This window comes from Micropterus salmoides, unplaced genomic scaffold (assembly GCF_014851395.1).
Source record: "Micropterus salmoides isolate LMB-PRFRI ecotype aquatic unplaced genomic scaffold, ASM1485139v1 Ms_hic_scaffold_403, whole genome shotgun sequence".
Taxonomy (NCBI): domain Eukaryota; kingdom Metazoa; phylum Chordata; class Actinopteri; order Centrarchiformes; family Centrarchidae; genus Micropterus; species Micropterus salmoides.
The window spans coordinates 800-14,062 of record NW_024043407.1 but is presented as its reverse complement, the minus strand read 5'-3'; the positions used below and the strand labels follow the sequence as shown (position 1 = coordinate 14,062).

General features: G+C 40.2%; 1 long non-coding RNA gene across 1 annotated transcript; it reads right to left on the bottom strand.

The window, feature by feature from the left end:
* Nucleotides 1–4,064: 4,064 nt before the first annotated feature.
* Nucleotides 4,065–13,026, bottom strand: LOC119887174. The gene is made up of 2 exons (XR_005441629.1): nucleotides 12,921–13,026; nucleotides 4,065–4,219 (listed from the first exon to the last, which is right to left on the bottom strand). It is a non-coding gene; the product is annotated as an uncharacterized LOC119887174 (long non-coding RNA).
* Nucleotides 13,027–13,263: the final 237 nt, after the last annotated feature.

Genomic DNA, 13,263 nt, shown 5'->3' with positions numbered 1-13,263 from the left:
GCTCATACATTGGACAAGACATCATCTTAGCCTGGAGCAGTTGCTTTAAACTATCATTATAACTGATCCAAAGCAGAAAAACAGGGTGCCCAATAGAAACACATCCCCTCCACTTCTGATACCTCCGAGAACAGTTAACCAGAACCCTAATATCCAGGAGATTTTATTAGGCCAGAAATGCTACAGGACCCCCGGTTTGCCTGTTGGTGGTGCCATGAAAAGCTGCACTGAGCCTCAGCGTGTTACCCCCCCTGAGAGCCTGGTCCTTTTTTCTGTCAGCACAGCTTCGGTCCACAGACCACACTAACAAGCTAAAGCTCAACGCTCGTCAGAAATGGAAGCATTTGGACACCCACTAGAGGCTTGAAAAATGCAGGTTGTTGGTGCAGCCCTCGACTTGGACACAATAATTAATCTTCATATCGATCTACCCTCCTGACTTCTGTTGGGACAAGTACAGAAAGCATGACTGAGAAGCTCCAGTATGTTTCAGCCGTAGGAGAGGAAGACTGGAAGAAGTTTCTCCTCAGCTTTTCCTCCCACCCAGTCTCACAAACATACACACACACTTTATCATCGACCTCGCTGTGACTCAGGAGACATTTTATTTGTCTACAAGGGATAAAACTAAGCAAAAAGACATAGATATATATAGAATAAGTGGATTATAGGCGCAAGTTCCACATAAAGCACAAAAAAAGGGAACCAGATAAACTTAAAAGAAAATGACAGCAAGGTCAAGACAGTGAAGAGGACAATTTTGAGCAAAAAGAAAACAACAATGCTAGTGCTTTTAGCCCATTTCACCAAAGAGCTATAATATTTGACAAAAGCCCTTGTTTGGGACATTCAGGTTTCAGGATCTGCTCTATTTTCTCTCCCCCAATTTCTCTGAAGCAAAAGAAGAGTTCAGATGCTCCCCTGACTCTCCCTCCTGCACCAGCTTCTCGTTACCATCAAGCCCCCTCAATGACAAACTACCCACCAGGTCTCTGAAATATGACCCATAAAGCCCAGTGCCACAATAAACCCAGAGCCATGGCTGATTTGTGAATCCAATTACCTCCCTGTCTGTAATGGCTGTGTTCAGTGCCATGATGTTAAGTCAGCTGTTGTCAGCATATGCCCTTAAGACCACAGCCTCCACAAGGAATGACATTCAGCATCTAGGAGAGATCATCTAAATAACCATCTTGATGTATAGCGATACAGGAGGGTGGATGGGCTGTGGGAAGCCAACAACAAAAGTGTAGTTTGCTGGCACAAACACCGAAAGAGAGGTCAAACAGCATTTAAAGATATAGACCTATACTGAATGAGAAGACTTGCTGGCAGAGATTGCTGGAAAATAATGCAGGAAAAGGAGCTAGGGGCAGAGATCTTGGGGACAGTTACATTGCCCCCCCCCCCCCCGTGATGCTGTAAAATAACTCCATCGACAGATTATTTCTCTTAAACTGTAAAACTGCCAAAGCTATGTCTGAGGTCATTTAGAAGAGTCGCCATCGCATAGTTTGTCCCCCAGAGAGTACTGGCAAGTTTATTTTTAAAGTTATAAAATGTCCTACTCAGCCCACTGTGGTCACATTTCTTAAAAGAAAAAAAAAAAGTAGGTTTATGTTATTAGTTAATTAAAAAAAAATGAAATAGATAATCTGCTGATTTTCCTACTTTGATTTGTTTTAACTCTTAAATGTCAATACCAGTACTGCATCAACAATATTGTACCTTTGGGGCTATACTCATACAAGAGTGTACCTTTATAGGATAAGAGAGCAGAATTGGGAAGGGGGCACACGGACTTTAACAAAAGACATTGTGATTAGACATTTAGCATCTTAAACAAAGGCATCTGGTCACCAGGATGAACCAGTATGAGCACTTTTTGTGTATAGAAAACTGCAATAAAAGATCCTTATGCCTTGTTCTCAAAACATGTGTGGTTAGCATGCCTAACGGGCCCGTTCACAAATACGGACACAAAAACGGGACCAGGCGTTGCAGACCGCTGAGTTAGAGATTTATAAGGCGATCAAGCAGCACTACAGGGGAAAGTTGAGAAAATGCTCAACTTTATGCTAACGCAATGCGAGCAACAGCCAGGCAACAGCTAATCTGTCTATCACACCTTGATAGCCAAAATAAAACAGAGCTAGTTGCTCATGTACTAGGTTTGCTTTTTGTGTGAGGGCTGCTTAAAGTGCACTCCATTTCCTCACAGTTTTCCAATGTTTGCTGAAAACATTTTTCATGTGAAGCATGCAAACCGAAAGAACAGGTGCAGCAGCATTTCACTTAGCTCTAGCCATCATTTCCCTCAGTGTTTCCTCCGAGTGCCTGTTTCACATTATCCCTCGAAAGTTGACACTTTCCTTAGGGGTGACAGGGTAATTTGAGCTTCAGCGACAACTACTAGTGGTGCTTTTCTAAACATGGGTTAATGAACAGCAAGAATGTTGCTGTGTTTTTAAAGAAAACAAGACTAATGGTGCACTGATTGATCAGTTGTTCACATTAAAAAGAAACTACTTTTTTATAGAGTAACCATCTGGAAAGTATTCTATAGATGGCTAGCTGGCACACAGTGCTTGTGGAAATAGGTGGACAATTAATTGTTAATCATAACTGTAAACTGATGGAAGTCTAGGATGACTTGAATTAACAATGCAATGAGGGACTATCCACCACAAATGTTCTATTTTGGGGAGAACAGGATAACAATAACATGATTTCAGAAAGAATTATTTCAAATTATTAACTAATAAACAATATAGATTTATTAACATTTTATTTCTCTAAAATACCATAAAAGATCATGAAAGTCTCTGGTTTTTAATTTAAGTCATTCATAGGGATGTCCTCAATTCAACTCACCACGACCATGCCACTGGGAGAGCTCTTAAGTTCACCAAAGGCTGACCTCAACTGGCATTCCGATGGTCCAAAATAGACAGAGCTATAATTCAAAGAATCTGACTGAAAACTACACCCCATTCCCCGGTCAAAATGTTACACTGGTGTTGTATCATCCTCCCATAAATGCTGACCTCCCATTCCTCAGAAAGAGGCACAAAAAAAAAAGAGCTACTGAACTAATATTGGCCAGTAAGATGTGCTGAGCGCAGAAAAAGCCTTGCATTTATCCAGCAGCGGGGGTCTGACTTTAGCCAGACTCAGTGCAATAAACATGCAAGTACAGGGCTTCCTTTGAGCTCAAACACCAAACCTTTCAGAGCTGTTCCAATGTCATTTGAGATAGGGTTTTTCCTCCTGTGCTATGAAAGGTTCTACACAGTGGGGATCTGTGAGAGTGTGAGTTTGTTGATGTAAAATGGAAATAAACACCCCAAACAAAATTGACCACAAAAAAAATGTTTCTTGCTAATGGAAAATTCCTGGGTTACCCAAACACTTCCAGCTTTTCCACAGAGGGCGAAGTTACCATCTAAACATGGTTCAGAATATGAACTCATTAGTCTTGCAGATATATTCGACCAACTAACCCATGAAAGCACTTTCATTACTTTTTCTCTTACTACATTTCACTGAGAGGCAAAATGCCCTCATAAGAATACAGACAAACCATTTCTCCATTTATAATGCATTCATGGTTACATTCTGTCCATCCATTGTGGTACCATTTTGTTTTCATGCCCCCCCGCCCCCGTCATTCCTTCTTCCCAAAGTAAGAGCCATATAAATCTGGGCTCTCAGTCTCTATTACAGTAGAGTGATGGCTGCTTTCCAGACAAGCAATCTCCGTGGACACCCCTGTTCTCTGGTCCAAATCACTGAACCACGGTCTAAGCTTTCCCCATTTTCTCTATGGGGGAAATGTTCAACATATCAATGTTTGGAAGAACAGATTTACACCGAGAGGGTGAACTTCTGGACAGCCATATATTAAACAGCAGCAAAAGTGTGTCATTTCCTGCAACAAATTTGGTTTCCTGACAAATAAACCCTCAGTGTACACAATAGCAAATTTTTATGATATCTAAAAGATCAAAATCATGCGAAAAACATTCAAAACAAAAAGTCAGATTTAGTGGCTCAATATATCATCCAATGCATAGGAATAAAATTTATTGTAATACAATCTCTGAAGCAGCACTGGGCACAGATACTTGAGAGATGTAGCAGCAGTAGTGTCCAACATCCCTCTGGTGATCCATCACGCCATGTGTCAGGCTGCTTTCAATTGTTTCCCTTGGCACTGCTGGTGAGGGAAAAAAATGCCACCGTAAAAACATAAACTCCAGTTCATTCTGTCTCTTGAGAATGCCACGGTGCAAGGTAGGTGCAATATTTCTATGACTGTTTCACCCAGAGAGTTGTCCTCTCCCATCCCTCAGTGCACTGAAGTGGAACAGTCGAGGAGAGAAAGCTACAGGTATGTCTGCACATTAAAAGTGACAACTTTGGATTCCCTCATTACTAGAACACATACATTAACACAAGTCCTGCTGGTTAGCCAAGATATACGTATTTAATTTCTGGAGTTGTAAATATCAATCAAATATTACTATCAACGCTGACACTATGTCTGTAAAGGTTCTCAGTAAGGGTGCTCCGATCAATCGGTCACTGATTGTAATTGGCCGATAATGGCTTTAACTAGTCTGATCGGTGGTCGCTAAAAAGGCCGATAAGAAAAGTCAATCAGATGATGCAATACTAGCCAGACAAATTTTCAACGGCAGCTAAAATGGTTTCACTATGCGGTCTGAGCAGTTTTCAAAGCTAGCTAGCACCAAAGTCCTTTTCAGACAGGAAGCGATTGGTGCGCCCAGTTAATAATTTACAGGAGCGATCATGTGAAACTGTCGCGGTCGTACTCATCTCTCACACAAACACACACACCACCCGCAACCGGAGTTTTAATTGTCTAGACATTCAGTGCATCAGGTAAAGAGACACTGATCCTTCAGTGTGAGTTTCCTGATGCAAAGAGAGGCGCCACTCAATCAGATGACTGCCTTTCTCTCTCCGTTTTCTTTTTAAAACTGGAGACCTTTTGCTACGTTTCCGCCTCCCACATTAAAACGGCGAACCACAAGATGTTTGTTTGAAAAAGCTGCTGACCAAGTGGGCAAAAACTATAAAACGGCGACACACATTTGGCTTTCTGATTCGGTCTTATCAGTGCCAAGCAAAACACGATGCTACTGACAGACTTTTAGTTTTTGTATTTTTATTAAAATATACGTACTGTGTAAATAACACTTAACAGTTAACCTACTGTTGTCAATGCAAAAAAATACCTGGTGTGTTTAAAAAACCTACTAGTGTGGATGTAGCCTCTCATTACCCCACTCCTTTCTCTACTCCTCTCATGTCAACTCTCCCGTTTTCCCCGGGATTCTCCCGTATTTTCCCGTTCTCACCCGATTTCCACCTGTTTATCTCTCTCCTCTGGTAAAGCAGGTGGCAGTAGGCCTATGTAAAAAAAGATGTACACTGTGCTTCTTGCACAAGGATTAAATAAATAAAAACAATCCACTGAAATGATATAAGGCCTATAGCCTGTAAACCATATGAAATTATAATGAATATAGTAGTAAAACTAGAAGTAATATTAATAATATAATAACAGTATAATATGGAATTAACATTGTACTTTTATTATTTAAAATGTCCCTTATTTTCAAATGTCATTGATGACAGTTAAGACTCCTCTCTGTAGCCTACTCTCCCTCTCTCCCCCCTAAACACAGAACCTGCCTGAGCTTTCCAGAACAAAAAGTGGCTACTTCAGAGTTTATCAGACTCATGATGCCTGCGCTCCTTTATCTCCTAAATATTTTGGTTACAGCCTTTTCTGTTGGAGTTTTTATAGTTGAAGAAAATGTATGAAGATGCTGTTTGTTTTGTTTTTGTACTTTATTCCACAGGAAAGATATATATATATATATTTTTTTTTTGTTAAGCTATAAGGTAAATAGATTATTATTATTAAATAAATATACAGTATACTGTATATGCTACATGATAAATAAAAGGCTTCAAATAGACCCAGTGATCGGTATCGGCAGATACTGCTTTCAGCAATCTGATCGGCCCAAAAAATACTAATCGGAGCACCTCTAATTCTCAGTAACCCAGCTCATAAGATATCTGCAAGAACAAAGCCAAAAGCAGCCCGACTTGATTTTTAATATAACATATGTTTTGGTAGTCATCCAAGAGTTATGCTGTTCTACTTTCCGTATAAATCTTGAATGAGCAGCAAAATGTGCTCTAGACCAAACAGCAGGCCAGTCAGTTTGAGCCCGTACATCATGAGTCTGCATCTATTTAGCATCAACATAAATCAATCACATCAAAAGGAAACAAACACCTATGTTATATTCATGAGTAATTTCAGCCTTGTAAACCCAAGATAATCTACTTTAGTACTGCAATGATTGGCCGAATAATCCATTCGTTTATTGAAAAGATGAATATGCAACTATTTTGATAATCAATCACTGAAGTAATTTTTTCCAAACAAAAACATTCTAGTTTCTGAAATGTGAGATTTCGGGGCTTTTCTTGGTCTTAATGTTATGGTGAATTGAAACTTGATGACATCTCCTTGTGCTATAGGATACCGTGATGTTTTGTGATTATACTGACTTTTACTGACTAGGCTAAACACTGGCAGATTAGTCAATAAAGAAAAATATTGTTAGTTGCAGCCCTAATCTACCTAACAAACAGAGACATAATTAAAATATGGATTATTTTAACAATAACACAAGACGTTTCTCACCCAAAGTACCAATGAAGAACGTAATTCTTTGCCCACAGTTCATTTCACCTGCTTTAAGAGTTCACTGCTCAATAAAAAGTCATTAAAGCTGACACAGCTTAAACTCTAAAAGTCCTAGTTAAAGAAACAAAACATTATTAAAAGTCCAAATTAACCAAGAAAAGGACTAAGAAAAGGCAGTTTAAAAAAAATAATAAAGTTCAGTTTAAGCTGTATGTCACTGATTACTAGACAAAATACCCCCCCACAGATTAAGTGACTCAACTAGGGCTGATTTAACCTAAAATTAAAATCATGATTAATTGAACATTTCACCTCGATTTTGATTATTTTGTTATTAAATGTTGTTTTTTTGCCCTCATATTTCACTGACAAGGTTTATAATGTAAATATGCTCAACTATTAAAGCTGGCTTTATTTATTCACAGATTTCACAAATCCATTAAGCTATCTATTAATAAGGTAATGTTGACATACACATTACAGAGACATGGTTCTATAGTCAGCGCATCGGCGCTGTTGAATTATGACTGCTGCTACATACATGAACACACACATTACCAGGATTAAATCACCTAAATAACCGACATGGGGAAATTACGTAGGTTAGAGTCTCTGAATTTCGGTTTTGATTACTTTTCAATTAATTGTCCAGCCCTACTCTCAACCCACATAAACATGCTGTGTAAAATGTGCAGATTGTGAAGCAGCCATATAATCATTACAGAGACAAGAAACTACTTTGTGAATCCAGAATTGGCAAGTTTGCTTCACACTCAAGACACAGGAAAACTTTGTAGACAGAACGTAAACTTTCCTGACTGAGTGCATCTTCTCATGGTGAGTCACATGCCATGTTGAGTTTGAACAGCACTATAATTAACTGGCTTAAATGGGCTGAAGTGATTCAGCACAAGTGAAGTGGGGGGTTCCTAAGAGCATTGAGCAAGAAACAGAAATTTGTGTTTTTAACTGGCAGGATCTCCATCTTAAACATGGCAAATAGACAGCATCAGATGTAGAATGCCTCCAATGTTTGTTTTACCTTACTCCAACACACATGGGACTACAGATTATACAGAACGTTCGAACCAATGTAGGAGACTGAAGTTCTCATTATGTGTTTTTGAAAGAAGATCTGAAGATGTATAAAAAGTTGTACAACAACTCCCTGGTGAAGAGCATAATCCCGCTTCTTCAAACTGCTTCTCTATTCTCCGCTGCTCAAAGGGACTGTCAGCAGGGTTTAACACAGCAGCACTGCAGCCACAAGCCCGTCTCACACTCTGCTCATGTACGGCAAATGCAGAATAAGGCTGATGGCTCACTTCATCTTTTCATGTAGCTCCTGAATATGCTGTTGCACAGTCCTTAGCTCCAATGTCAAAGTTCCCTGCGTGGTTGCTTATCATGAATGTGATTAGAAATGAAGAGCTCTGTCAGTGATATGGTTGGAGCCCCTGGGTTGGCTGCCTTCAGGCTGCCAAGCTCTCTTAGCTACTCAATACCAGATGGTAGGTTGAACTGCTGTTGCTGCTGCCGCCGCCAACACTGCTGATTCTCACAGGGATCTTCCACACAAGCTAATATACTTTTCTTCAACCTGAACAGATTTTCGCCTCACTTTGACGTTGGGGTTGTAATTCAAAAGCTGAACAATTAGACCAAGTCAAATACATGTGAGCATTTAGGAAGAGTGGTGAGGCAATGAAACAATCAAGTTATTACACCAAACAGTCTTAAACATCAGTCCAGCAGATGGAGTGCTGGAGTCATAGTGTCACATGAAGGAGAATAACTTGACACAAGCAGCCAAACATCTTGTAAAAAGAGATGTGAAGAAGAATCTACGTCGCTTCCCCACCACCGGGAGCTTTGTTAACTGTTGAGTTGGGCGGCTGGTGTTTCATGATGGAGATTGGAGGATAAAACAGCATTTTTTAAATGTGCTATCCACAATTATGGATCACTGAGGACTTTCTCCTTAACATAGATTAAAACATATCACAATCATTTATATAAATGAACGTCCATTACATTAAAGTCCTTGACAAACGAGTTCACCCAACGCTGATTAAGCCTAGAGCTCAATCTCCCTGTATTTGGAGAACACTGGGCTTTTTAAATCTGCACTGCAGGTTTAACAGTATCTACAGCTACTTTTTGCCCCTGAAAGTAAACAAGAGCGATGGTGAAAGAAAAAACATGAAACTTATTTTTCATTATTTTCTAAGAGCACATTACAATTTATTCATTACCAAACACAGATGGGTTGTAGCAGTATTGGTTAATATAAACAAATCAATTGTCAATCCGCAGTGAGCTGATATTTACACAATTAACGTTAATAAGATGCAGAATATTACTGAAGAATACTGCCCATCAGTGCAGCCAGGTTCCTTTGACAACAAGCATCAGCATTGTCCCAGCAGTACCATTTTACTCATTACCAAACGCAGATTGGTTGTAGCTGTATCAGTTAATACAAACAAATCAATTGTCAATCCACAGAGATCTGACATACCACTCGTGCTCATAAGACAAGTATAAGCTGTCATCTTTGCAGTAAAACCATCAACATATCTTTTAAAAAGTGTATTATATCACCACAACTTCATCTCTGCATTTGGATATGCACAACACCTTCAGTCATCAGTGTGATCAGTGGTGGTAAGCTGAAGAAAATTAGAGCAGGACATAGCAGGGTTTATCACAACTTCATAAGCCACATAATATGGCCACATCTAGAGGGAGACTGATATAAAAACATTCAGGGCTTACTGTACTGACAGCTATGGAACTCTAGTGGAGGCATCCAGGGACATCTTTTTGTGGGAAAGCATTGCCATTTTAGCAGAAAAATGCATCGTCTTTTCTGGACTGATGTAAACTCTACCACAAGTGACTCATCTGGTCACCAGTGTCATGAGAATTCTCAATACACAAGCAGCAACTTTAAACTGAAGGAAAACATGTATTGGACTAGACTGAACAAAATATGGAATATTAATAGATTAACTGATCATCCTTCAGGGTAATTCTGTATCATTCTGTATCTGAATATCAATTTGCGGGGTGTGGGGTTATTTAATCTATCGAGATGTTTTCAGAATAAGTGAAAAATAAAAGTACAAATAGGCCAGAATCATATGCAAAATCTTTTACGGTTGTAATCTTTACATGTATGCATTTGATTTTTCATAGGTATCTTTGCAGCAGTGACCATTCAATGTACATAAACAAAAGGTTTTCCTTTGACTCAGTCTAAATGCAGAAAGAAACTGCTTGCTGGAGGAAACGCTGGAGACGTCGTTACAAATGATTTAGCCTATCTGACATTCCAGAGGCCTAACATTACTAGACTTGAACAATGCTGTTGATTTCTGTCCTGTCCCTCATCCTTCAGTGTTGCTATAACATACAAAAAAAATGATGATACAGAATCTCTTCAAGCTCTCGTTTCTTTTTTACATTTGCCATATCAGTGGTGAGAGTATGAGCAGGAATACCATAACTAGCTTGGTATAAAACAACCAACACACTGCCAAAGATTTACATGTGGAATTTGCACTTTTGAGTTTAAGCACAAAACTTGCCTTGTCAGTAAGCTAAAGAGCTCCCTACCTGTCTGTCAGCTCAGCTTTGAGCAGTCAGGTGACAGCAGCAGCGCAGAATACCAATGGGCAGGCTGAGTCAGTGAATAGCTCTGGGAGTTTGTCACAAGCACGGATGAAAGAGAAGTTTTCAGAAGCGACTGCCTTTTCTTTTCAGGTGAAGTGCTTGTGACTGTCATTGTAACACAAAGACAAATAAATTAGCTTGGAGCGTTTGTTTGTCCTGGTCTTGGATAAATTTAACTTTATTTAAATATCCACTGCTTGTGAGCGGGCATGTATTACTTTCAGCTTTGAGTGATGCTCACTTCTGAATTTATAGGCACCGCAATGATTATTATGTTGATTCAGTCCAGCAGAAAAATCAGTCCTGTGTTCAACATGACATTAGTCTCAATCAAAATAAACACAGAAGATTTGGATTTGGTGGTGGGGGGTATTACAGTCACAATGCAGTATTTGTCAGGGTAGAAATGTATGCTTTTGAAGTGCTGAGACAAACTGTGAGCATCCTCTATTTGGCTGTATTTTAAATGACTAAAAACAAACAGGACAGTTTCCAGTGATAATGGATTCCCCACTGCCAATTCTGAGGGTCTGTCTCAAACATTCCTTTGCCAAAGTCAGGTAGGTGGTTTCACTAAATCTGACATTTGTGGGTCATCTTCACTTTGTTTTGTTTCTTTACTTTTTTTCTTCTCTCTTGTCACTTTCGTTTGTTGTCCTCGACAGCTACGGCTATGAGCATCCCACTTGGTAACCACAAATTGTCGTGCATGAACCAATTAAAATTTGAGTTTCCAAAGATGCCACATTTCATGTTCTCGTACAGTAGTCTGCTCTGTATTCAGTCTTAATTTGTTCTGCAGCACTACCATCCTATGCCAAAGAGAGCTGAAATATTTAATCTCCTTCTCAAGCACTCTACGTACAACCCTTAAATCTCTCTGACAGATCTGAGTAAAGTGCCCCCCTCCCTCTTACCATTAAAGGCAATCTAAAAGATGCTCTGCCGATTGATCAGAGAGGGCTAGTGCAGTGTGGAGGTAAATGGCTGCCACAGGGCCTGATGGACCTTTCCTCTCCCAGTGGTCATAGGGAGGCACTCGACCCCCATTCACTCAATTTGATTCAAAGCATGTTTGTGCCCCTGGAAGGGAAGGAAATAGGGGGAGAAGGGAACTGATCTGTTCTGTCTGCGCAAGATAAACAATGGAAAAAGGACAAGAAACATATTTTCATCCAATGGACAAAAGGTAATAGCTTATTTCTTCAGTCATGAGGTCCTTTCTGTCTTGAACTACATATTTTATTATACTACATGCTATATTTTGAATTCTGAACAATTATGCACTGAAATGATTCTAAAGAACTGAACAACCTTTAGCTAAAATTAATTAAACCTCACTTTGCTAAGACAAAGTCTGCTTCTGAATGGTAAAAAAAGTATATAAAGAATAATGTTTTCTAACTTTCTAAGATATGGAGGTGGGGGATAAGAAAACAAACTGGTTGCAGCTGTTTTGTTAGTCAGTCACTGCATTGGCAAACTGCTAATTAAAGCCATGAGACTCATCTTTGACAAGTCACTGCTTTTATGAGCAAAAAAGGAAAGTAGCAATTAGGCTAGGAGCACAAGACAACAAAAAAGCTGTGGGACATCTGAGGTAAATTTACCATGACTATCAACAGAGGAAGCTGGTGAACAGAGTGCCAGAATAACGCACAGTAAGCAGGTTAATGCTGGAGTTCAAACAGCATCCTCGCTTAATTAGATCCTGTGAGCCCAGAGAAGATGTCCCATTTAAATCCAGCTATTTATGCGTTGTGGCGATTCGGGAATAAATGACACGGAAATCTTAATAGTTGGACGTTGCAGCAAAGAAACCAAACAACTTATATCTGCATGACAGGCCTATCGACTACAATGTCACTCACCAAGCTCGATTAATTCTGCCCAAATATAATAGAGCCCGGATTTAATAGCATGTGAAAAATATGTATTTTAATAAAGGGATCCGGCGTCAGCGCGGATTCTGAAAACTTCATCCATAAAACAGCTGCAGTAGGCGTGTGTCAGTCAAGATAATAGCTGCCGCTCGTGGCTATTGTCCTGATAAGCAAGAATAAAACGCGTGCAGGAAATCACTGTTGATCATTTACCATCATATAGCACACCATTAGGCTACATATCAAATGGTGAGGCATGCGAAAAATCAACCCTACCACACTGGAGAGAGGCAGCACAGCTCTTCTTATGCGGTGTCAACAGCTGGTGAACGCCCGACAATTACGGACTAAGCACAAGCAGGAAAATCTCTCAGATCGCTGTTAATAACTTGTATCAAACAACGCTGGGATGAGCGATAAAAAAATGTGGCAAAACGCCACATAACTCGCGCTGTAACAGACGTCCAATGATACACTGTAGCCCGTAGCGTATAACGGATACTCGCTGTGTTGCGTGGACCAGAAAAATAAATTTAAAAAAACATCTCCGCTGTCAACCTAACCGAGAGAAGATACCGTGTAAATGGGGATAAAACTTGTACCTGTGTACTGCAGGAGAAACATTGTCCACGGAGGGCGAGGTGCGATTCCTGTCGGTCCCCTGCTGTGTAGGACGAAGTGCACGAAGTAAAATCCTTGAATGGAGACAGGGCTGTCCCTCAGTCAGTCCGCTCCACTCGGCAGACTGGACTGCAATGAGAGCAGCACAGTCGAAGCGGGACCTTTTAGCTACGGCAGGCGAGCCCGCCCTCACGACGTGCCCGGTTCGCGCGGAGAGGCAGACTACCAGTTCGCTTCAGATGCATGCAGGCGAAGTGTTCGGGCTATGTCGACGGGCGCTACAGGCAGCGACAAAAACTCCTGCTCTTATTATTCGTCCTCTGG